The sequence below is a fragment of the Suncus etruscus genome, chromosome 4 (genome assembly GCF_024139225.1).
Source record: "Suncus etruscus isolate mSunEtr1 chromosome 4, mSunEtr1.pri.cur, whole genome shotgun sequence".
Lineage (NCBI taxonomy): Eukaryota > Metazoa > Chordata > Mammalia > Eulipotyphla > Soricidae > Suncus > Suncus etruscus.
In genome coordinates, this window is record NC_064851.1 from 140,644,423 (window position 1) to 140,671,873 (window position 27,451).

At 35.6% G+C, this 27,451-nt stretch overlaps 1 pseudogene; it reads right to left on the bottom strand.

Annotated features, from left to right (window-relative positions):
- Window positions 1-10,796: 10,796 nt before the first annotated feature.
- On the bottom strand, window positions 10,797-13,435 carry LOC126007239 (chromobox protein homolog 1-like; annotated as a pseudogene).
- Between the last annotated feature and the right edge of the window lie 14,016 nt (window positions 13,436-27,451).

The window sequence follows — 27,451 nt, forward strand, 5'->3', positions numbered from 1 at the left end:
TTGCTGGTGTATGATGGAGTTGGATGGATGGTGCCTGCGGCCCCTTTAGGCAAGCAGGTCTGAGGGTTCAGGATAACGGCGAGGAAATGACCCACAGCTAGTCAGTACAAGTCATGAGACATGCAGCTTTTTTATAAGGCCCTAAGCACCATGTGTGGCTTCTCAGCCTCTGCATCCATGCTGTCTCTCATCTTTCTGCCTCTGCTGCTTCCCTTCTGCTCTCCCCTGAGGTAATTCCTTTGTTATCAACCACAGACCCCTCCCATCCAGGTAAGATAGACAGGAAGTGGGAGGGTTACAGGAGCATAGGAGGGAATAAATTATAGCACCTTTCTTCATTATCCTCTGATTGATGAGACTAGTGTTTGTGTTTGTGGAAGTTTACTGATGAGATATTTGGTGAATCTTGATGGCATGGTTTGAAATTGCATTCACAGTTCTAACGTATCCTTTAATATATGCTAATCTAATCACATCAATAGACACTTCGGGGATTCCAGACAACCTTTGTACATAATGACAAGTGCCAGTCAAAACTAATTAAGTAAATACTGAACCTCTAGAATAAAAAAGTGGCCATGCCCTCCTCAAGAAAAGAAAACCAATTCTGTATCATATGTGTTTCTGACTTTACTTTTAGACCCAGTTCAGGTATGAGAGAAGGCAATCTCAAACAATGACAAGCAGGGATTTAAAAGGACAGAGAGATAGTTCAATTGATACTTGTTTGCCTTGCAAACGGACCAGGGTTCAATCTGACATCCCATAATTAACCCTGACCACCACCAGGAGAAATTTCTGAGTGCAGAGCCAGTAGTAACTCCTGAGCATCACCAGGTATGGCTCAAACCCTTGCCTCCAAAGAAATTAATATTTAGAAGGCAATGCAAGGTTCCAAAGATTTCCTCTCCAACACCAAGAAAATAAGTAAGACTGTCTCTACAGCATTTATTTACCAAATAATAGTTTTTACCCTAAGAAAAAGAGGAAAAATACCCCTAGTAAAAGTTAAACTTTTATTTAAACTTTAAATTGATCAGAGAATTAGTATTCTGAAGTTATATAGTCTTAAATACTGATATAATATTAATATATGTTATACATTTCCAATTGAATTTAAAGTCATTTATAAAAAATACAAGTAGGGGCACAAAGCAGTTAAGGTGTCAGCCTTGAGTGGTGGTTAGATCCCCCGGCGTCCTATATGGTCCCCAAGCCAGGAGCAATTTCTGAGTGCATAGCCAGAAGTAACCCCTGAGCATCACCAGGTGTGGCCCCAAAACAAAACAAACAACAAAACAAGTAAAAGGAAGTGGCATTTTACATATTCCTTACACTACTGATTAGTAAATATTTTAGAGTATTTTGAATATTTATTATTGGTTAAAATAAAAAGAAATATGTGGTATAACATATCCAGGTTATCTCAAAGAAATCAATTGAATTTAATAAGAACTACAATATATACTCGAGTATAAGCCTAATTTTCCAGCACAAAATTTGTGCCCAAACCCCCGAACTGGCTTATACTTGGGTCATACAGGTTGTTCCAGTGCACGCACACAAGTCACACAAGTCATGGCTGAGCTGAAGAGGTAAGCGGCTGAACTGAACTGGATGCCACTGAGCAATTTAACACACAATATTCAGTGGCACATTTAATTAAAGAAAAAACTCATTTAAGGCAGTAAAGTCATGTAAATAAATGTTTGTAAATCCTGAATCCTTATAATCAGAGGTTTTGGAGTATAAGGATTCAGGATTGTTCACCATTTATTTACAATGCTTTACTGTCTTAAATGTTTATTCACTTTATTAAAGTTGCCATTGAATGCTATGGGTTAATGTGGTATGTTAATGGTATACAGTATATCAAACAATCATGTATTGTAAATGTAATCATATTTTTATTTTTATCCACTTATTTATTTACTGATTCCTCAATTATTGTAATTGTTTTGGGTATATATTTTTATATTTGAAATTTACCAGTAGCTGCTGCATTTTTCACCTCGGCTTATACTCAAGTCACTAAGTTTTCCCAAATTCTTAGGGTAAAATTAGGAGGTGACAGCTTATACTTATGTTGGCTTATACTCAAGTATATAGGTACTAAATTCGGACTTCAGGCATAATAAAATAAAGAATAACATTTCCCTCAGTATGCTGAGCTTTATGCTTCCAATTATAAACTTTTGAGTATTAGAGAAATCTTAAGGACAAATGTCCCTGTGCTGCTCTCTGCTAGTTTTCCCAAGCAAGACTCCTAAATCTTGACTTTCTCCAGCTTCCAGAGAGTGTAAAAGAATTTGAGTAGAAATGTTTTGGTGATGGAAGTCCTTAGCACTTCCACTCATTTTCTTGAGGCAACCCAAGGATTAATCAAGAACAATAGGCTACACAAAGTTTGCTTCTGAGATAGGCCATACAAAGTTTACTTCTGAGAGATGCAGAAGTATCTAGATTCAAATAGAGACCTTCAGTCTGTGGGAACCAGAGAAAACCATGATGTGGGTTACACTCCTAGCAGTTTGGACTTAGGGTTTCCTATGAAACCTACATGCAACCCAAGAAAAGTTAACAAGACTTTGAGAGGTTCGAGAGATATCACAGCAGCAGGGGTGAAATTTACATTTTGTCCTTATGTTTATAAATGTAAATGCATATTAATAGATAAAGATCTGGCAACCAAAGGTTAACAAAGGTAGAGCTACAATATATAATTGTCCAGGAACCATTCCCAGAAGCAAAATCTCTGTATTTCAATTTACTCTCTATTATGAATGATAGTGTAATTGAGATTCACGTTTTGACTCTACAGATAAGCTGAAAAATAATTTAATATTTCTATGCCCTTACTTCCCAAAGCAAAATAAAGATATTAACAACCACATAATTATTATGAAAAACTTCATGTAAGTCATTCTTTAAATGAAATGTCCATTTTTGTTATTCTGCATTTTGATACAATTATTTAATGTGCTACTTGCATAAGTTTTAATATAAAATAGTAAAATTGGAAAGAAACTTATCCAAAGCAGAATATAAACTATTAATTAAAAGTAATATTTAAATAGCATAGAATATATAGATAGACCCTTACATTAAGAGACAAAAATGTATTAATGGTGATAGTTAAGATTGAGGGTTTCAGGGAGATGCAGAATTTTAATTGAATCTTTAAGATTACTTTAGATTTAAAAAAAAGATTTTTTTTTTTAATTTTGAAAAAAAGTATGGTTATTGGTAAAAGACACAGAAGTCAGGGCTACACTTTTGGTAAAAGAGATTGAGACTTTCTAAATCTCCCAATCATCCCTCTTAAGGCCCCAGAAGCATGTTAAGGTTATCTTGGAAGGTCTACAGTCTAAACAACTGTCATCTAAAATCTGCCTTATGGTTGATCTCAGTGAACACCACAGAGATTTTAAGAAATAACCAGCTAAACAAACCCAATTACTGAATTTACAGAATTATAAGAAGCAAGAAATCTTATTTTATTAAAGTCACTGTGGGGTGCTATAAAACAACAGAAAGTCTTTGAAATGACAATTATATTAATTATAAAGGATAAAGGTAGAACTCTCACTTACAGCTGTGGAAAAGACTATATGCTCCTGCCCTAATATATTTTCTTTATTACTTTATTAGTAAAAAAAATTTTTAGTTTTCAGTTGGCTATATCACTATCCAGAATAAAAGTTCACTGATGACCAGCCCCCGATAAAATGACCTGCAGCTGAGCACCACAAAGATTAAGAAAACAAGACAGACATAAGAGAAAAGCATATGGTTAGAGGACTCATAGCTTTGTGAACCAAGAGTTCTGTCCCCCAAGTACAGTATTTATTAACAGACATTTGTCTATCTATTCTACCCTAGATAATCTAAATTTTTTTTTTACTTCTCAAAGGGATCTAGGACAGCTAATGCACAAGTCTCAGGTATGCATCTCTAAGAGAGAGAGCAGAGATATGAATGAATATAGGACCTCATCAGACCATATTCCCTAGTAGTGCTGGCATTCTAGCTCCTCAATAATTACAAACATTGTTGTTTGTTTGTTTGCTTTGTTTCTTTATATACCAAATATGAAGGAAATCATTCAGTATTTGTTTTTCTCCTCCAAGCGTGTTTGTTTAGTATTGCATACAATTCCATTCGTATTGTCAAAAATTACAAGATTTCATCTTCTTTGTTTTTTTGGGGGGTGTTACAACATCCGGTGACACTCAGGGGTTACTCCTGGCTATGCACTCAGAAATCATTCCTGGCTTGGGGAACCATATGGGGTATCGGGGGATTAAACTGTGGTTTGTTCTAGGCTAGTGCTGGCGAGGCAGATGCCTTTCCACTCTGTGCCACCGCTCCAGACCCTGATTCCATCTTTTCTAATAACTAAATAGTATCAACATTTTATAGAAAAATCTTTTATTTATTTATTTGTCTATAGGACTTGAGGATTTTTATTTCCAAAAATAATACCTAGAATTGGAATACAGAGTTGCATGATAGTCATAAAATAAATTCGCATGCTGTATTTTCAACCCTGAGTGAGCTGGCCTGAAGAAGAATAGCTGCGAAGAATTAATAAACCAAGCCAGTCATAGAGAGAAAATATTGGAGTCATGTGGCTTCTACCTTATGGTTTCTCTGGGCTAGCCAAACATTTCTTTTTTGATCAGTTCAAATTCGACAGGGATGGGAGAGGGTTGAGTGAGAGATATAAGTGGACTTTTACAAATCCAAAGGGTTAGTGAAAAGAAAGAAGAACTTGGGGAGCACCTTTGTTTTTGGTAAAGGCAGGGTGTGCCAACAATAGTGATAGATTTCTTCGTTGTTTTATTTTTTATTTGAAGCTATACCCAGCAGTATTCAAAGCTTACTCCTTTATTTTTTTAAATAATATCTTTATTTGAACACATTTATTACAAACATGATTGTGGTTGTGTTTCAGTCATAAAAAGAACAACCCTCTTCACCAGCACAACAATGTCAATGAGTGAGGAAAGAAGAAAGCCTGTCTTGAATGGGGGGGAAGGGGGACGGGGAGGGAAATGGGGGCATTGGTGATGGGAACGTTGCAAAGGCTTAGTCATGACTTTGTGTTCAGGAATCCTCCTGGCAGTGTTTTGAATGTGGTGCCAGGGATCAAGCCTGAATTGGACATATGCAAAACAAGTAGCCTTACTCATTATACTATTTCTTCAGCCTGTATCATTTTAGTTTATGTCTTTTAATCCTTATCTTATTTTATTATTTATATAGGCTGAACCAGTTCTCAATCTCAACAGTGAATGAAAGATTTCTTCTCCATTACTTTGCCAGCACTGACTGACTCTGGCCTTTTAAATATAAAAGCATTTTATTACTGTGAGTTGATATTTCATTATAATTTTTATTTGTGTTCACTAATATTAAGTAAAATGTGCTTTTGTTCTTTTGTATGTTTGCCTCTTGATCATCTACATGTCTTCTTTGGAGAACTGTGTATTTTGCTCTTCTGCCCATTTTTAATGGAATTTTTTGTTGTTGCTGAGTTTTATGAGTTCTAATATCTCTTGGATGTTAGATTTTGTTACAAAGTACAGTGTGCAAATATGTTATCCTATTTTGTAAGTGTTTTTATATTAACAACATTTTGTTTCACTGTAAATAAGCTTTATAGTTTGATAAAATCCCATATGTTTATATTTTCTTCACTTTTCCTTGCCAGTGAAGTCAATGAAGACAGGCCTCTGAAGTCATTATCATTAGATTTTTTTGTTTATGTTTCTTCAATATATTTTATGTTTTCAGTCTGAAGTCCAAGTCTTATATTCATTTGACTAATGTGTTGTGCATGATGAGGTAGTAAGTCAATTTCATTGTTTTATATGTAGTTATACAATTTTTTCAGCACCAGTTGTAAAGTTGTTAGACTTTTCTTTTTCTTTTTAACTTTTTTTTATTATGTGCACTGTTATTTACAATACTGTTAGAATTTCTTGCATACAATATTCCAATACCACACTCCACCGAAGCATCCGTTTCCCTTCACCCATGTCTCACTTCCACTACCACCCAGACTTTACTTTTTCTATTTTATATTCTTGGATACTTTTTCATAAATTAAGTTTTCATGTAGCTGGCAGTATATTTCTTGACTTTCAATTCTATACTATTCATCTAAATGTCTGCTTTTATCTTAATACTGCACTGTTCTATTCCTATGGTTTTATAGTATAATTTAAAGTCAGTTCACAAAGCCACTGAAATTTTTCTCCAAGGTTTTTTTGCTGTTAGTTATTTTATGGTTGCATAGCACTTGTAAGTAAATTTTGTTTTTTTTTATATTAAAGAATATTATGGGACTTTAATAGCCTTTAAATAAAATCTGCAATTTTTTGTAAAGGATGGTCATTTTAATAATGCTAATTCTTTCAATTAATGAGCATGACATATATTTCTATTTTCTTTTGTGTTCTTTTTCTTTTGACAATTAATTACTAGTCTTACATATACAAGTCATTTACCATCTTTGTAAAATTTATTTCTAGGTACTTAAATATTTTTGATGTAATCATAAATGACATTTTTTTGCTTTCTTTTCTGTTGTTAGACACCTGTAAAATCACTTTTTACTTTACCTTTTTTGAGCTAATTTGCACAAGTACCCTTAATTATATTAACCCTGACCCTAAGGTGATTTTTGTTCAAATCTGGCTAATAAAAGTGGCAGGGAAGGCAGCAAAGAGATAGAAGTGTGTCTGGCTCACTGAGATCCAAGAGGTCCAAGAGGCTACTCAATAGCCCCTGGTTGAAATGCATTTTCGCCTGCAATTTTGTCTGCTATTTTGAGCAAAATTGCAAGCTGAAACCCCACAGAATGGCATCCCTGGGTGAGCAGTCAATCCCTGAGATAGCAGCCAGCCAGTAATCCCCAGAATTACACCTATGCATTTCCTTCTATGTTGTTGTTTGTGCATAGAAGTGTAATACAGAGACCGAAGTGATAGGATAATGGGGCAGGTTCTTGCCTTGCACCTGGTTCTATCCCTGACATCCCATAATGTCACTTGAGCATAACCAGAGTTAATCCGTGAGCTTAGATCCAGGAGTAAACCCAGAGCACCACTCGGTGTGGCCACCTAAAAACATTTTTAATGCAATATATTTTGGTATTTATTTTGTATCTTGTAATTACTATTATTGGGATAATCAAATCACAAGAGAAAATTCCAAGTATGAGTTGAGAGGCAAAATACAGAAAAAAGGTACTCAGCAGTTTGTCCTAATTAGTTACCTGTTTCTTCAGGACAGAACTCTTTCACTTCCTCAGCTAAATTTGTTCCTACTGAAAATGGAGTTGTTTTTTTAAACTCCTTTTAAGATAACTTGCTTGCATATAGATAATTCGTTGACAAAAATTAGACTCTTTTTTTTTAAATGGTCCCCTGAGCCCTGTCAGGAGAGGAACCATAGGAGCAGTGCCAGGAGTAAACTCTTGAGCACCATTGGATATGACCCAAACACCCCTCAAAATTATTTTTAATTAAAGGAGTGGAAGAGATAGTACAGACAGTAAGGCACTTACCTTGCATGAAGCCAACCAAGTTTTAATCCCCAGAATCCCATAAGAGATCACTGCTTAAAAACAGGCAAGTAGTTCAAGGTGAGAGGTAAAGAATGCCATGCTGATCAGGTCCCAGCATTGCCAGAATATTTAACCAGGTCATCCAGAGATGTACTTGGCCTCCAGGACCACACCTGACTGTACTCAGGTGCCTTTATGTCTATATCCAATGATACTTGAGACCAGAGATCAAATTGCAGTTGGCTGCCAGCAGGGCAACTGTCTTAACCCCTGAACTATCTTATGCCTATAACTATTTTTTATTTATTTCTTACCCTAAAACTTATTGAGTTTATTTTCTTAGGTTTCTAAATTGTTTTTTCTACATATAAGTTCACAGTATAATTAATATAATTAAAAGATATTTTAGACTATGTTTTTAATTTCTTTTATGGTTTCTGCTATAAAAACAGCAGCATAGCTATAACGTGAATTTCTGTTAAAACCAGTTTAAATTTGAATATTAAAATGCATGACTAAATTTAAAAACAAAATTCTAGGACTAGATAGATAATGCCGGGTTAAGGTGTTTGGCTTGCTTGAAGCTCACACCTCTTTATTCCCAACATCACATATGGTCCCTAGAGCAAGGAGTGCCTCCTGAGTACATATCCAGGAAAAAAGTACCACAATATGTGGCTCAAAAAATACAACAAAATTCTGAAGGTTATATATTTTACATAAAATATGAAAATCAAGTTTCTTTTAGTTTGTCAATAGCTATATATTAGTAAATATTATTAGTAATAATATTATTAGTCATAATATTCACGAATATATTTCTCAGCTGTTAAAGTTATTTTCATGGAACTGTTGTGAAAAAATACATTATTGTTCATAAACATTCCATTCTATATTAAAAACTATGGCCAAGTGAGTCTGAGCAATATTACATCAGGTAAGACACTTGCCTTGCCTGAGGCAGACAAGTTCAATCACTGATACCCCTACGGTCTCCAGAGCTCACCAGGAGTGATCCTTGAGTTCAGAGCAAGGAGTAAGCTCTGAGTACTAACGGGTGTGATCAAAAGATAAAAAGAAAGATGATAACTATGTCAATATATATGCCCAGAGAAGCCATGGGTTTTTCTTACTATATATATTTTTTGAAGTTCCTATTAGTGCTTTCATCAATTGATGGTTTGTGGTTCATGACTTATCTGATTTCTGGAAGATTGCACTTGAAGTAATTTTGTGAAGAAGAAAGAAGAAGAAGAAGAAGAAGAAGAAGAAGAAGAAGAAGAAGAAGAAGAAGAAGAAGAAGAAGAAGAAGAAGAAGAAGAAGAAGAAGAAGAAGAAGAAGAAGAAGAAGAAGAAGAAGAAGAAGAAGAAGAAGAAGAAGAAGAAGAAGAAGAAGAAGAAGAAGAAGAAAGAAGAAGAAGAAGTGTTGGGTAAGAGAGATGGCACATCAGTAGGGCATTTGCCTCGTACATGGCTACACAGGACTGACCTGGGTTTGATTCCCAGCATCTGATATAGTCCCCCAAGCCTGCCAGGAGCAATTTCTGAGCCTGGAGTAATCCCTGAGCCCTACAGAGTGTGGCCCCAAAATAAAAAATAACAACAACAAAAAGAAGTGTTCTGAAAAAATTGTTCCTTTTTCTGCTATAGGGCAGCATCTTTTCTATTTTAGAGCAAGTAAAGTAACATTTCAAAAAAACAACACACTTATTTAAGGTCAAAGACCCAAATAAATAGTTCATTTGGAAGAAGGATTCTATATTGAGAAATACTCTGTTTTGGGGGTAAGATCACATTCTTGGTGGGTAAATAAGTATGACAATATATTTTATAAGTCTATAATTTTATTAAAACAAAAATGACAGTGCCATGAAGTTTACATTTAAACAGTTTTCACAGAAACCTAACACATGCCTAGAAAGATTTTACAATGGAGTTCTAGATGCAGGTCTAGATAATGTCAAGAAATGATGGATCTCATGATTCAAGGCAGCATTTTGAGTTTTAGTTAATTCTTAGGATTAAAAAAAGTTTGTATTTTTCTGTGTCTTAAAATGAAACACTGCCTTAGTATGAAAGGTTAATCTTCTTCTGATCAGGGCTTTTGTAATCATAGAATTCTTGAAGTGACTCAGTGAATTTATGCTGTCAGTAAAGGAACCCCATACCAAGAGTTACAGAGTTTAAAATTTGAGGCTCCAAGAGTTTTCCTTCCTAAGAGTTTGGGCTCTTGTTTTTCCTTACTCTCTCTTCCCCCACCTCCTAAACCACCCTCTTCCCTTCCTCAAAATCCTCAGGGGAGTAGGGCTTGGATAGATGAACTAATATAACTTCTTAACTGAAAAAAAAAAAGTTGTTATTTTCTTGTCAATTTGAAGAATAAGCACCTCTTAGATACAATGTTCTGTCTGTGTGTATAACCCAATAGAAAATCTACCCTTTCCTAATCAGTATCCACCCAGCATGGCAGTATTGGTAAATTAATAACTGACTTAGTCCTTTGCTGGGAAAGGGATTATTAAACTCAGGTAGGGAACACCTAGGCTACTAAGTTTCAGGCTTTCACAGCTTTTAAACAGTCTCTAATAGACCTCACTTATATTGCCAATGACATTTTTTTAAAAGATAAAATATTCTGGAATGGGAGCCAAATAAATCATTAGTAGTTATGTCCAATGTTTCACCATTTCCCTAATCAGGCCTAAATTTTAACAAAAATGATACTACCCATCTCCTTTCTTCCCCTCCCTAACCCTCCCACTCGCCAATAATATATTATTAATATATAATATATTAATTATACATAAGTATATATTATAACATTATATGTTAATTAATATTAATATATTATAATATATTAATATGTATTGTAATCAATAATATATACAAATAATAGCCAAAGCTACACACATGCTACTACTCTGTGAAAATGCAGAGTTAATATTCTTGGAAAGAAGTATGTGGGCTGTGCAGATGATCTTTGAAGATCTACAGTGACTTTTGCTCTCCCACACCACATTCTGCACATTTTGTCCTTCATAGAAGGCCACTTGCTTTTCTAAACTGAGTGCAGAATGGGTTGCCTTGAAACACTTAACTCTTTCCCGTCCACTGTGATGGGTGTGTAAGCTATACAGCACGGAATGGCTTTAAAACACGCTGCTGTAGGCTACAAACTATATTTGTTCTTCAAAGGACATCTCAAGCCACCTCTACGGTGTCAAGACAAGTAAAACTCTTTTCCTTCCCACTTAAAACCCACAGTCAGATGTGAAAGGGGCTGGTATTCAGAAGACTTAATTCTTGTCATTTTTTTTTTCTCATCATCCCCGGAAGGGTAGAAATGCTGTGTCAGCCTTCTTCATAGAACAACCAGTGGACATTTGACATTGGCTTCCTTAGCAGGAACCAGGTCAGCTTCATCCAAGGTTTTCCATTTTTCATCAGGAACCTGAGTTCTCCACTGGAGTCTATAGCTCCAGTAATCCATTCTTCTCCTAATCCTTGGGCAAAGCGTCGTGGCTTTTCTTTCTTTATTATTATTTTTATTTTTTATATGTCAAACTGTGAAGGATTAGACATTGTATAATGCTTGCAAGCAGCTTACCATGGCACACTTTCTTGAGCCATGATAGAAAACACATGGCTCAGAGTCAAACGAAAAGGACCATGAGTCACAAAAATGGCCAGAGCTGACGGCTTGCATATCGTTCACAGTAATATTCCAGGTACATATTTACATTGAATCAGGGGAATTCCCACCACCGAATTGTCCTCCCACAACCGCTCCCATCCTGCTTCCCATATCCTCCACTCTCCCCGCCCCCCAAGGGCTGCTAAAATGCGTGGTCCCTTCTGTGTTTAGTATTACTTAGTGGTCTTATAACTGTTTGGTCTTGGTGCCTCCATTACTGCCCCCTCTAATTGAGAGGCGGGACTAGAAAGCTCAAGTTATGTGGTTTTGTTTGAGGAAGAAAAAGGTAATATGATGGGGTAAAAATCGACTATGCCGACTATGAGAAGAGTCATTCTAGAGGCTCTCATCCTTGGTTTGAGGGACGATGGGGAAAAGAAGAAGGTGAAACACCACAACAGTTAAAAAAGAGGAATCAAATAAGATATCCAGTGAGCACTACAGCACTAAAAATATGCACCACATAGTTGCCATGGTCTTGAGATAGGAAATATGACAAGGCGCAAAGAGGAAGAAGAGAAGAAAGAAAAAGTAAATATATAATTGAAAAAAATGAACAACTACTTCAATATCTACCCCAAAACAAAGAAATCGACAAAAACTAGATATAAAAATAATAAAAAACAATAAATAAAATAAAATAAAGAGGGATTATTTAGTGTTTTTTGTCTCTCCCCCCCCCCACATAGGCACAGTAAATATTGGGGGTCATCCGTAACGGGAAACCTCTTGGCCTAAGAGATACATGGTTTCTCTACCCTTGGAATATATTGTCATGGGATTATCTATAGACTCCTTTCATGTTCATTTACTCTCCCCTTAGTGTTTTTGTGCCGTATGGAAGACTTCTGCTCCGATCTGGATGATAAAGACAGACCTCTAAATCTAGAGGTCTCAGTCTGTGCACAGGTCAAGGAGTGGAACTTATGATGAAGACTTTCTTTGTGATTTTAGAAGTTCTGTTTCCTAAATGTCATTTTAATCTGTCTTCTGTGGTTAGTGGTCTTGGCCCTTGCGCTGAAGCTCGGATGGAGTCTGGGATATTGTCTTTCGTTATGTTTCCAGAAGACATGTTCAGTTGCAATTGCCTCAGTCAGGACTCTAGAATTGAAGGTCAGGAATTGCTATGCAGGACGTAGACCAAACCCTAGACTAGGGCTTTCTTGTTGGTCCCAGAATACATACTGCCCGGTCATGGTTCTATCAGCCGGTCATCTGTAGATCACATTCTTGGCTTTTGCACAGCCCATAGTGGATCCGAACCAACCACCTTTGGCCCTGCATTGGCTGCTTGCAAGGCAAACGTCGCTATGCTATCTATCCGGGCCCTTATTTCTATTTTTATGTTTTTTGGGTGTGCAACTTGTTTCTCTGTTCTTTTCACCCACAAATGCACCGGCAATATAATGAAGCACCATTTCTTCCTGCAAAGGCACACTAAAAAAGGGGAAATCCCACGTATATAAAGAAGCTCTTATCTACTAGGGATAAGAACTCATATTTATTTACAATACAGGGGAATCTCCCACCTTGAAAATATGTCATGTTGACCCATCTTAGACGCCAGAAGATTATACACCGACAGTCCAGACTTGAATCCTGAACCTCAGACATAGAATTGACACAGTTCTTCACAACAGCTACAGGAACAAAAGCCCACCTGGAACATCCTGAATACTACTCAATCTCCAACATGTGCCAGTTCTAATATGATATCCTGACAACAAGGAAATTGGGAACAAATGGACATAAGAACAGGTTATCCTACCTTACCAACTAATGATAAAACAAAATCGGAAGACCTACCACACTATGGGCTGTGCAAGTGTCGTGGCTTTTCTGACGCCAGTTTCACCTCTTCTTTCTTCTTTGGTTGGATTTCTTCTCCCTTATCTTCTGAATCAGAGTCCGCTTTACGTTTGCTTCCCTCAGTTTTATCAGTCTCATGCGCTGTTTTCTGTGATTGCAGAAATTCTGCAATGAGGTCAGGGCAATCCAGGTTCTCTTCTGCCTCCCGCATGGTATCCTCGTCTGAGAATTCTTTCCACTTGAGGTGTTACTGTGCCTTTTACCACTCGTCGATCAAAGACATTTTCTACCACATATTCCTCATCCTCCTGTTCTAGAACCTCTTCTACTTTCTTCATCTTTTGTTTCTTCCCCATAGTGCCCTCCAGCTTTCTCCAGCGCCCAAGATCTCCCTGGAGAATCAGTGCTGGCGCATTGCGTCTATTTGAGCCTGGTGTGGGGGGTGTGAGGGAGTGGCGCCCTGAAAAACAATAACACCGGTGACCAAGGTCAAGCCCCTCTCTGAAAATGAAACTGCATTCCACAGGTCCTCGTTATTGAAAATAATTTAATATGTTTGGGGACTCAGTTTCTACAAGCATAAATAAGAAGAGAAGAAAGAAACTACTTCACCAATTTTCTTTTTTTTTTTTTTGTGCCTATGCAAAAAAAAAATATCTCCCCCCCCATTTATGGTTTTTCTTCTTTTAATTTTATTTATAACTTCTAGATAGGGGGGTCCTGCCTTTTTTTATAGAACCATAGAATGTGAATCATCTTGTTCTACATCATATTTCTATGTCCTCCTACAAATTGAGAAAAGAAAAATATGTGGATGTGACCAAGGAGCCAAGCAGTTTCAGGCACACTGAGTGGAAACAAACAAAAAAAAAAGGTCAGATCTAAATATCCAAGCCAAAGTTAATGACAATGTAATCACCCAAACTATAACAAGCTATACACAAAATGGACCTATTATACTAGCAGTCCAGGGGACTAAGTGTGGAGGTATGGGAAGCATGCTGGGAACTATGGTGGAGGTAGATCAACACTGGTGGTGGAAATGGCCTCAAAACACTGTCACTATGTGCACATTGTTTTCTTTTTTTTTTTTCTAATACCTCGTGGTGGACTTTATAAAATTGAAAGAATATTTTCTATTATATAATATAACTGTTGAATAAGTAAGGACAATAGACAATTTTCCTGGATAATAGAATAAAATAATATTGATTTGGGCTTTTAATAGATAGATGTTATTTTCTTGAGGAAGATTTCTTCCACCACTATCTTATTGAGGACTTTTATCATGAATGGGTGTTGGATGTTCTCAAAAGCTTTCTCTGGATCAATTGATATAATCATATATATTTCCTTTTATTGATGTGGTACACTATATTGATTTAGTTACATATATCAAACCATGCTTGCACCCATGAAAGGAATCCACTTGATCATTACATATGATTTTTTATGTGGTGTTATATTTCATTTGTTAAGATTTTCCTAAAGGGGCCGGAGAGATAGCATGGAGTTAAGGCGTTTGCCTTTCATGCAGGAGGTCATCAGTTCGAATCCCGGCATCCCATGTGGTCCCCCGTGCCTGCCAGGAGCAATTTCTGAGCATGGAGCCAGGAATAACCCCTGAGCACTGCCGGATGTGACCCAAAAACAACAACAACAGCAACAAAAAAGATTTTCCTAAAGATTTTTGCATTTAAGTTCATCAAGGAGATTAGTCTGAAATGTTCTTTTTTTGTAGAATCTCTGTCAGCTTTGGGTATCAGTATAATACTAGCTATGTAGATATTAGTAAGAATTCCTGTTTCTTTGATATTTTGTAAAAGCTTAAAGATCAAAGGCAGTTAAGTCTTCTCTGAAGGTTTAATAAAACTTACCCCTAAACCCATCTGTCCCAGGACTTTTATTCTTGGAGTAATCCTATATTACTGTTATTGTTTCATTGTCATTGTCTTGATCAGGTTTTCTACTTCCTTCTCATTCAATTTTTTAAGACTCCATGTTTCTTAGGAATCTTTCTATTTCTTCAAGGTTTTTCTACTTAACAGAATAGAGTTTTTTCATAGTTAGATCTCAAATATCTTGAATTTTGAAGATTTTATTGTAATTTCTCCCCTTTCATTTATGATCTGATTTATTTCAATATTTTCTATGTGTTTTTCTCTGAGTGTAGTCAATTTGTCTGTCATTTCTTTTTCCAAGGATCAGCTCCCAATGCCCTTCATATCTCAATTATTTTTCTTTGAGTATTTAAATCTATTACTTATTTTAAGAAAATTTAATGTTGTGATGGAAATTATTACTTGAAAAATTAATGATTACAAAAATAGTCTATAAGTTATGGTTAATTTTAAAGAAAAGAATTCACCAAAAACTGCAAATTCATAAAAGGTAAATGATGCATAGCACTCTCCAATTACTAAAAAGAATGTTGCTCTTACAATATACACGATGGTACAATGACTAGGACACTGTATAATATAGTTTCATCAATAATTAATACTAAAATACTTGTGCTGAGTTACAAAAATGCTTGGAATCATAGTCTCTTATTTATAAGTGATCCTTAGTGCCTATTGAAATAACTGCTATTAGAGCAGATTTTGCATTTAAGGATGTTGAGGACCAGCTAGGCAACTTTCAAGGTCATCTAGAAATTTACTGGTACATCTAGGGCAAGAATTCTGGAGTATGTTCCTGCTCAGAAGTATTCATAAAAATGGGTAAATATGGGTTTGTATTATATAGTTATTGTCAAAGAGTAAAACGAACTCAGAGGTATTTTTTTTCTAGTTGGAATAAACAATATAATTATCACCTTTCAGCACTCTTGTGAGGACCATTTGAAGTAACTGTATGGAAACACATAATACTAGTAGAATCCTAATGCAAATTTTGTTATCTCAAAGGGAACTGTCATTAAAAGCTTTGGATGGGCTGCAGGGACAGAATGTTATAATGTTCCTATCAGGAGTACTTTACTTTTTACCAAGATTAAAAATGACTGATACAGATATCCCCTTGGTTCTCAGATTGCCTTAAAAACAGGAAATTGGTTCTTGCAAATCAATACTTACTCTAGTTCCAACTATAACTCAAACAGCTGTTTCCTCTATCGTAAATAGAACTAGCTGTACCACTGAAATCTGAGCATATTCTGTGTGACTGACAGTTTTTTTCCTAAAGCTATAACAGAGCTTGTTGGATAAAGGTTAATTGCTAACTATGGAGTGCTAATGATACCATATTGATTAAATTACTGAATCACTGATAAACTCTCCTAGCAATGGAAGCTAGAGGGAAGCTCTAAATAATACTTATTGATTTGCTCCTCTGAAGACCACTTTGAAAAATACAAATTATCCACAATTTCCATTTTTTAATATATTTTGTCTTTATACACTAAATTTCCACTCTAGTAGCCTATTATTCTTTTCATAATTTATGTCTCAAATTAAATAGTTTATACCTTGTAAAAAATTACAAATTATTTTATTCCCTTTTATTGAACTGAATCTTTTCTGCTGATGTGTTATAAAGCATAATAATAGAACTGTGGCTCTTAAAAACCATAACTTTAAGACAAATGAAGCTCCAAAGGAGTACTAGATTTAACATATTGTAATACTGATTTTAAATTCATTAACTTCAGAAAATGTTCTGTGAGTCCAATTCCTGGACTCTTGATCAAGTTTTGCTCTAAAATTTATGCCCATTATTTGTTTTATCTGCCAGATCAATCCCCTTTCTCACCTAGTACTTCCCTCCATTATCCTATTTTCATAATGTTACACACATGGATTGAGTACCTTCTACTGATGCTGGAAAGATAATGGCAGTTCTCTGAGTTGGTCCATGATTCCCTGTTCCTCAATAGTTTCAAGACTGAAACCATTCAATAATAAAGATGCTCAGAAGGTAGAAAAATTTATTGGAAAGTAGAGGAGAAAGGAGGAGGAATTCCCCATGTGGGGAGGAATTTAGCCTAAATATGACCCATTTTCTGTGGGGATTTTTATAGAAAAACTTAAGACTTGTAGGCCTTAAAAGCTCATTGCATTTCTTATCAATTGATAAGAGTGGTCTGGCTGGTCTGAATCCTTTGGGTTTGATCATTTGCCTATTATCTTAACCTCCAGTGAGCCAAACTTCCTGTTTATCTGAAAGAACCCAGGAATTCCCAGGATGGGGCCAGTCAAAATGAAATTTTTCTCAGCATCTAACAGGTGGAAACTGAGGGTTCCTCTTTTACTACCAGGCTCTGTTGAATTATGTTTATTATATAGGCTTGTGCTTATATTTGTGTTTTTGTGTCATATCTAAGAAACTTGGTATTAATACCACCATTTGATAGCCAAAAAGAACAAGAACTCAAGGCTGTGAATAAATTCTCTTTCTGGATTGAATAATTATTTTAATCCACTCATTTGTTTCATTGGTTGGTCATATTTAGTCATATTCACCTAAACTTGTTGATTTATACCTAGATATACACTGAAATGTAATTAAAAGCAGCAATGATTTATAGAATCAAAGAATTAAAATTTAGTCATTTTTTTAAGGAAAGAAACACAATTTTCATTAAGGAAGATAGGTTCTTGCCTTGCAAGTGACTAAGTCAGATTCAATCCTCAGCATTCTCTGTGGTTACTCTGTGCCCCACCAGAAGTAAACCCTGAGCACAAAGCCAGAAATAGACCCTGACCAGCAACATGTGTGCCACCAAATTAAAAATATATATATATTTCTTTCCCAATTTTTTATTCTTTGTCATGGCACTATTGAGTTGAAAATATGCAAAACCAGAAAAAAAAAACATTGTGTAATTCATAAGAACAAACTTCCCAAAACAGAAAGTATTTTGTTTTTAATCTACCTGAATGTTCTTGCAAAAGATAACACAATGGTCCAGCAAAAGTGAGTGATGGTAATGTGACAAAATGATAGAGAGGGCCCAGGTAATGAAAGAATAAAGTTAAGAATAAATTGCTTAGCTCTGAAGTAGCCCAAAGGCATGAGGACAAAATCCTTTTTTAAGAGACAAATACTGAGCTAATTTGAGATGGAGAAAAATGCATCAATATACAAAAGCAGACAATGAGGCACCACCCAGAGAAGGGTGAACCCCTTCAGGATAGGAGAATTTCAAGAGAATTGAAAGGACCATCCAGAGTCCTATCCAGTCCTATCCAGTTTTTGCCTGCATTAACACTTATATTAAATTTTCCTTATTCAGTGGACTCCAAGACAAGACAGCTTTGTAAAAACATGCCAATTTATTCTCCACCCTGAAAGTAAGGTGTACATGAGATACGTAATTCTTTTTCTTTACTCTTGTTCATTCTTTATTCTGGAGATTAGTCCACATCTCAACTTGAAAATAAAGCTTGATTTTTTTCCTTGAAATTGTGTGTGGTGCATATGTAAATTTTTAAAAATAAAACTACTTAATTAAATTAAAGCTCATTATCTCTCTTTCTGCCTTTATGTAATAGTACAAGCCCTCATCCACCTTTTTTTGGTTCTTCTCACAGATACATTTTTCTTCACATTACTATCATAGCACAGTACTAATATTAATGTTTTAGCTTAAAGATTACTGCAGCACCCTTTCCATCTAAGTGCCAAATCTCTCAGGCCAATAAGTGTCCCAAGTCCTTTCTCCTCTGTCCCCCATCTCGAAACACAGACACTCCCATCCCCTAACAGATTCCCTTCTGTAGATAGCACCTCAGGATGTGTTCTTATTGGCCAGTGTTCAGTTTCTCTAGAAGTGATCCAGCCTTCACTGGGCCAGTACAAGTATGAGTTAGTCTTAGTGACCTTATTTTCTCTGTTCACAAAGTGGGCCCAGCCCTGATGATTTCTTTACTATTGGGCAAGTAAGTGACAGAGAAAACTTGGTTTAATTACGTACCAAGAATTCATCACCAGGGACCTCTTATCTTCCTGCTTCATAACCATGAAAGCAGGTGCCCTTGTGAGCTTTCTGGATCTTACCGAGGGATTTCTTCAGAACTGAACAGTGTGTTTGATTAACTGTAGTTTTTGCAGTGGCTGTGCAATATTCTCAATAATATTAGTATTTTAAAACCATGCCAACAAGACAGAAACTTATGTGAACTCCCCTATTAGCTTGATCTTATTTTGCTGAATTTATATAAGTTGAACTTTATAATGAAACTTTATATGGTTCTCTAGTTAACAAAACCTTTCCCAGGCTAAAACTTTATTGATTCCAAAGGCTAAGTCCTGGCCTAGATTGTTTCTGAATAAATATCTACAGTCTATGTTGTGCTTTCTCCAAGCAACATCATTTAGGGAATGGTCCCTAGAAACATTTAAGGTGCTTGTTAGAAAAGCAAATTTGTGAACCTTGTCTAAGTCTACCAAATATAAAAGTGCAATTTGCATGTTCCTTAGGCGATTCTAAAGCACCATAGGTTTTAGACCTGCTGGTCAACATAGCAAGTGAAATTCTATTGCCAAGTTGATGGTCTAAAATCAAACTTTTTGCTATAGGCTCCACAGAACCTACTCAGTATCTTTTACAGAAGTGCAGAACCTTTATCCTGCACCACTTGGCCTCAGCCTACTGAATTTGAATTTGCATTTTAAGCAGATGGTTCTCCACAAATGAAATCTGAGACAGTGAAAAGTTATATAATGCAGGCCAAAATCACCTTTCTGGCTAGATTCACAAGGTAATTGCCACTAAGTTCTGGGCCTTTTATAAAAAAGTTAGAGCTTTAGGCAAATGTCACCTTTGATAAGAGGTTCAAAGAGAAGTCAGGTTCCCCTGGGCTGCCCAAGGAACTTCTTTGTTAAGGTAAAATCTCAGATTAAATCTGACAAAGGAGATTGCCCCTGGCTATCACCAACAGCTGCTCTAGAAAATGAGTTTGTCTAGGTAAAGGAAAAGCTAAAACTGAAATCCTTGAATCTAGTTGAAGGTTGCTGACAGAAAGTGCTGTTCTGTTTTTCTGTTTAATTCTTTGAGAATTAAATTCTGAATATTAATCCCAATTAGAGAAATTATAAATAGGTTTAATCCATACTGTAGGCAACACAGTTGATCTGGGTTTGGTCCTTCTCTTACTATATTTTTATAACATATTACCCTTTAGTGATAGTAGAGCCTTTAGCATCCTTCCTTTCCTTTTCTGTGGCTTGGTGAACTTCAGATCAAAAGTTTTTTCTTTGCTTTCTTTTCATTGTGAGGCCTTGAGTATTTTTACCACATCAGGTCTTCTGTTTCTTCACATGTAAAAAGAGGTGCATAGAGTCTAACTACTTTGTGGTGTGTGTGTGTGTGTGTGTGTGTGTGTGTGTGTGTGTGTGTGTGTGTGTGTGTGTGTGTGTGTGTGTGTTTTGGGGGATATTTATTCTTTTATTTCTTAGTATAAAAGAAAATTCTTTTGAGAATACATTCTAACTGTAATCAATTTTTACCAACACGTCTTCTTTTTTATCCCAAATTAATGAGCGATTCAAGTCATAACTCACAGATTTCTTTCTTAAATATTCCTAGACTTCGGACTTTCTCTCCCTTGTGCCCCACTAATATCAAATGTAGATCTAATGCTAATCCCTGCAGTGCCCTTCCAAACATCACCCCTGCACACTCAATTTGCTGTCCTTTATCTTTCATCTGCCAGCCAGTCTTCTGTAATGCAACACCACTTGTGCCAAAGAAGTCACTGACAGTGGATTTTTACAAATGAGACCCTTTGGGATGCTAGATCAGATATTTCCCTGAAGTCTAGACATATCTAGGGAGTCTACCCCCTTTATTATTTATGCATGGCTCAGTCACTTAGTCACCCAAGGATTTTAGGATAAAAGCTTGCTTTTCTACCCTTTAGAATAGATGGTGGAGATAAACAAAGAAATTCCTCACACTGCTGCTTTTACTTTTTGAACTAACATGTAACAACAAGATCTTCTTTTTTTACTTTAATTTAAAAAAAAAAAAAAAAAAAGGACACTAAATGGTCAGAATCTTTAAAATTCATTTTGTAAACCTGGAAATAACTTGCCTCTGAATCAATAGCTAGTAAGTCGCAAATATGTGCCCAACTAAAATCCTTAGTCTCTGACCTTAATCCAGTGGTCTCAAACTCAATTTACCTGGGGGCCGCAGGAGGCAAAGTCGAGGTGAGGCAGGGCCGCATAAGGGATTTTGCTTACCGAATATTCGCAATAAAAAATCGCATTAGTAAGAAAAAAAATCGCAAAAAAATCGCATTATACATTTGCATATCCCGAACGGAACTGCTCGGGGTATGTGAATGTTTAATGCGATATTTTTCTTACTAATGCGATTTTTATTGCGATTATTCGGTAGGCGAATGATCGCGAATGCTGCGTTATTTGAAGGCCGGCCACGGGCCACAAAATGTTGTACAGAGTGCTGCAAACGGCCCACGGGCCGCGAGTTTGAGACCCCTGCCTTAATCCCTAGATGTGTTAGAGCAATGAATGAGCACAGGATGGATTAGAGAACTGAAAGTAGGATGGAGTGAAGGACCCCATTCCTAAATATCAACTTTTTCTAAATGTACACACAGGAGCACTCATATCCATGCATGTGTACACACAAATGTTCACACGTTTCTGCTCCTGTGGGATCTGAGAATCCTACTTTAAAAACCATTTTTTACTAGTAACATTTTTAATAACCTTTCATATACTATTGTCTGAAATGATCAATGCTTTGAAGTGAATTTAATGCTTAATGCAAAAGAAAATTTTTAACAAAGTATTTAGAGCCAAACTTGAAAACCTAGAACTGGAAGAATACCATGAGATATTCTGAGCAATTGTTCAGGTCCCTGCATCCATTAGTAGTTTGCCTTCCACTTAGAAAAGTTACACACAACGTAAAAAATAAACAATTGCTTTGTTTCTTTATATACCATATATAAGTGAGATTATATGGCATTATTCTTTTTTTTTTGGGGGGGGTCCACACCTGGAGGCGCTCAGGGGTTACTCTTGGCTCTGCGCCCAGAAATTGCTCCTGGCTTGGGGAACCATACGGGATACTGAAATTCGAACCACCGTCCATCCTGGGTTGGCCATTTTCAAGGCAAAATGCCCTGCCTCTGTGCTAGCTCTCCTACCCCCAGTATTACTCTTTCTTCTCCTAATTTATTTTGTTTAACTTGACAATACGCTGTTTCTTCCATCTTACAGCAAAAGGCATGAATTTTCAAATTGTGTATAGAATACAATATATTCTTCATCCAGTTATCTGTCATTGTACAGTTGGATTGTTTCCATATCGTGGCTATAATAAACAGTGCTACAATGAACATAGGTATGCATGTATCATTTCTATTGGTTTATGTGCTATTTGTGTAGGGGTGGAATTGCTTGAGCATATGATAGCTCTGTTTGCAAGGTTTTGAGAAATTTTCATGCTGTTTTCCATAAAAGCTGAACTCAGACATATAATATTAAATGCTGAATAATATATGTAATATAATATTTTATGTTTTGGGTTTTTTTTTCTTGCTTCTTGGGCCACACCCTTTGATGCTCAGGGGTTACTCCTGGCTATGCACTCAGAAATCGCTCCTGGCTCAGAGACCATATGGAACAACAGGGGATCGAACCAAGGTCTGTCCTATATTGGCTGCCTGCAAGGCAAATGCCCTACCACTGTGCTATCACTCCAGCCCTGATATTTTATGTTTAATATTACAAAATATCATCTCTGTTTTTATTGCAATGTCATAAAAATTATAACATCGTATACTCTTTCAAATGTTATAGTCGAAGTAGAGATAGAGGGTATGGGGTGTCTTTGAAAGGTCAGCTATGGAAAAGGTATCCAGTCAAAACAGATGGTGGAAATACTGGGCATGGGACATAGTAAGGGGAACTCTTTTTCTTAACCCACACTTAAGCCCAGATAGTTGGCAGCTTCTCTATGACTCCTCATCCAAAGCAGGGCAGGGGAATGGAGCAATAATGGATGGCAAGCTGTGGTTCACACAAACACACATACACTCAGTCAGAGAAAAATAAAAGCCAAAGGAATAAAGAGCAGCTGGGCTACAGGACAGGAATTCGAGAGTCAGTAACAGAAGACAGAGGCCAGTAACAAATAAGCAGAACAACAATGGACTTTGAGGGGTAGAATGAGTGAGAAAGCAATAGACCAAGGATGTTGTACAAAAGAACCTATAAAGAACTAGAAAGGAACCAGTTTGAATTCTGAACAAAGACCTTGGGACTCCAAAACTACTTTTTTAAAGCCATTAAATAAATAACTATAATTTCATAGACATCTGAGTTTTTTATGCAAATTTTTCATAATTACACAGAAATTAAGCAAGATTTTCAGTGATACAAACACTACATAAGCTTTCATTTAGCATCTACTATTACCATGGCATTATTCTGTGCTCTAGAATTATGCTGTGCAATTACATGTGTGCCTATATAAATTTATACTTAATTAATTTAAGTAAAATTAAAATGTATGTAATACCCATTAACAACAGGGTATGTTTGATTTATTTTTAAATTAATTTAAAGAAGTTTTTCACATTTTTATGACTTTTATATATTTATAAACCATTATACATTTTATAAATAATGCAGTTTATGATATTTTTCAGTTTCAATAATTTATGTTTATTATATTTAAAAGATATTAAAATTGTCTTTCACAATTTTGAGCAGATATATGTCCCAATTTGTGGAATATCTCAATTGTTTTTCTATTTCTTTTACAAGCAAAAGTTCTGAAATTCTTATGTGGCAAACTGCTTTCATTACTTTCAAGTTTTGAACAGTCCCTGTGTTTAGAAGAATGCTTAATGCACAATGAATGTTCTATAAATACTTAATAAATGAATGCATGAATAAATTAAATATTTGACCCACACTGGGGAACAATACTGTCTTTCCTTAACCAACAGATGCAGGTGGATCTTTCCAATCATTGAAATCAAGCAAGATTGTGAGAGAACTGTAATAAATAACATATTTTTTTATTGTATCTACACACTATCTGGGGAATTAACACAGTGTATTGTCTCCCTGATAGCCTTTAACTAAGTCAATGATTCTGCATTTGGTATACATCTAATTTTGAATCTAATCCCACAAAATTATGTTTTGATAGTTGCATTATAAAATTTATTTCTTGGACCAAGAGATAGCTCAAAGGGCAGGAACACATGTTTGGAATGCATAGTGTCCCGGTTCACATAACCAGGATCACATGTCCTCTGAACAATACTACTAGCCTTGATGACCCCCGATACCTTCCGGGAGGGTCCATCACCTATAATTTCCTTTTCAATTTTTTTTTGAAATTGCTACTCCTTCCTTTCTTCCTTCCTACTTTCCTTCCTTTCTCCCTCCCTCCCTCCCCGATACCCCTTGCTTTTGGAATGGTAGGCAGATGGTACCAGAGTTAAATCATGACCTCCTGCATCAGAAATCTGTACAATTTATTAAAATATACCTTTATTCACCCTTTTTTTCATTATAATCTTGAGAATACACACATGATCAAAATGATGAGTAATGGTCAACAGCATGAGCATCAAAGAGAAAAAATATTTTCTGTTCCTCATTTTTTTATAATATTCTAATAATAGGATTTGTATTAAAGAGGAAAGGAGCTTTGAGTATGCATATAATATACTGAATATATGTTGCCATTGGGTGTTACAGAAATGGTAGAGCCCTTCTTAATATCACAATCCTATTAATCAGGAAACAGTGCCATTTTTCAGATTTTTCCTTTCCTCCTATTTTACTTTTTGGCACTTAGTACCATAAGAATGAAATATCTAGTTAGTGTTTACTTTCTACAAAAACTCACAATTTGTCCTTCAAGCTTCAGTGCAAATATTGCTTCTGTCAACTTATCCTTGATTTATTTGTTAAATTAGGACCATGCATTTTTTATTACTACAATGCTGGATATATATTTTATTTTATCACTTTTAAAACATTCTTTATTCAATAAATTATTGCTTTAATGTGAACTTTGATATGCTTATAGAACCACAGTAATTTGCAAAGTTATTCCTCATTCATAATCATCATAAAAAACTATAGTATCAACACATAAAGCTGGCATTGGTATAATGTCATAGTTTTATCACATGAGTAGACTTATGCAACAACCACATAGTTAAGTTCAAAAACTATTTTACCACCACAATAAACTTTTTCATGCAACCTATTCATAGTCATAGCTATCCGCCTTCACTATCCCGAGTCCCCAGAAACCACTGAAATTTTTATGATTTTTAATTTTTTGATTGTCATATAAATGGAATAGTACAATATTTGATCTTTTAAGATAAAATATTTTTAAAACTCAGCATAATCTCTTTAAAATGTCACTGATTTAAGGATGTCTGCTATTTTTTATTAAAGCTCACTTTGTTTTTTTCTAGAATTTTTCTCCTACACTTATATAGGTTATAAATTTTTATTTATGTGAGTGTTTTTGTTTTTCTCTTCGCATTGACTGCCCATTGCAAGGAGAATGTTGCCCCTTATCTTGCATATTTGAATAAAATGTAAAAATATTACTTTCTTTGCAAACTTTTAAATAGAGGAAAAATTTTCTACCATGTAATCTAATAATTGCAACAGAAACTGATATAATGTTTGCTTCAACTGCAAAAGATTATTAGAAAACTAGAAGAAAAGTTTTTGTTGTATTTACCCATTCATTCACTCTTTCTGTAGTTTTACCTTTTCTTGGCATCCAAAGGTATGCTTTTAAATTTTTCTTTTTGTTTATAGAATTTCTTTGTCATTATTTAGAATGTATCTCTGGCAGCAATATTTTTTTATTACTTCCCATCCTCTATCATGTCTTTATTGCTCTTCTTTCCTCAAAGTTGCTTTCACAGGCAATAGAATTGTGGATTGACAATTCTTTTTTTTTTTTTTTTCAGCACCAAGAAAATATTTTGTTTCTTTCTTCTGGCTTCCAGTTTTTTTTTTTTCTGATAAGAATTCTTCTGTCATTTGAAATATTCAGACACAAAGCCATGGTTCCTGATAAAGTATAATTTTTCTGGCTACTTTCAAAAGTATACTTGTTTTTGTTGTTCAGAATTTTAATTTGAATACATTTCAGAATGGTTGGAAAGGGGTAGTAGAGAAAGCTATTTGGTTTCTCTTCTTTTTTGAATTTAAACTTATTCTCGTTGATAAATTTGAGTGGAGGAAATGTGGGAAGGGCTCCAAAGTGGTGTTCAGTAGTTCCAGAGGTGCCTTCTGGGGATATTCAACCAATCCCAATGCAAGGGTACAAGGATGCAGTGCTACTTGGCCTCCTATAACATTGCAGCAGAAGAGAAGTAGCTTGTTATTAATGAATGGAACTATATAATTGATGGAACTGGAAAGAGAATAGCAATCCCTGTTACCATTATTCAGGTGCCCTCCACCAACAACATAGAAGGGAAAGTCCATGTTCCTGCTTATGTTAGCATAAAATCCATGTTGTTATCTCTTATTTTCACTACTGTGGTATAGAGCAGGGCTAAGGGTGCCTCATAACAGGTACCCAAATGTGAAAGTCCAACTCCCCATTCATTCACTGTTCTTGGATGAGAATGGGATGATAGTTGATTCAGATGAACAGTTACTCTTTACAAGTTTCTGCCTGAATAGGAAACTACTCTGGACCCTTTTGTTGGCAAGAGTATATTTTGTCTTGCTGCTTTAATTTGTCTACACTTTCTGATCTTTCTAAATACTACCACATCCAGCCCAGGACACAGGATATAGAAGGAAAATTCAAGAGACTCAAATGCTATGTTGTCCTGAGAAGCTAAGATCTTTAGCTAATCTGCCTTCTCTTCACCTTTCAGAATCATCGGTACTTGTCACCTCTACTCATTCTGACGTGTAAAAACTGAGGTAAAAGAGAAATTGTTAAAACTATGTGTTTACAGAATTTTTATGAAATTTTTCTTATACTGAATTAATTGTACTAGAGATAGCTAAATAGGTTCAACCAAGGAAACTGCATCATATCATGTAATTCTTTCATCTGGAGTTGTTAGGTCTAAGTTATTTCTAACTAACTATGCAACAAAAAGGACACTGATATAGCTAAAATCCAACAGAATATTATTGTACTTGATGTTTTTTCCAGTATATATGAATTTTCTATACATTTGCTTCTCTATTATTATCAATTTTATCCCAATCTCTAACCTCCAGGATAAATGCTTGCTAATGTGTGTGTGTGTGTGTGTGTGTGTGTGTGTGTGTGTGTGTGTGTGTGTGTGTGTGTGTGTGTGTGTATTTTAGAATAAATGCACTTCAGAAGCCAGAGTGAGTAGGGTGTTTGTATTGCATGTGGCCAACCCAGA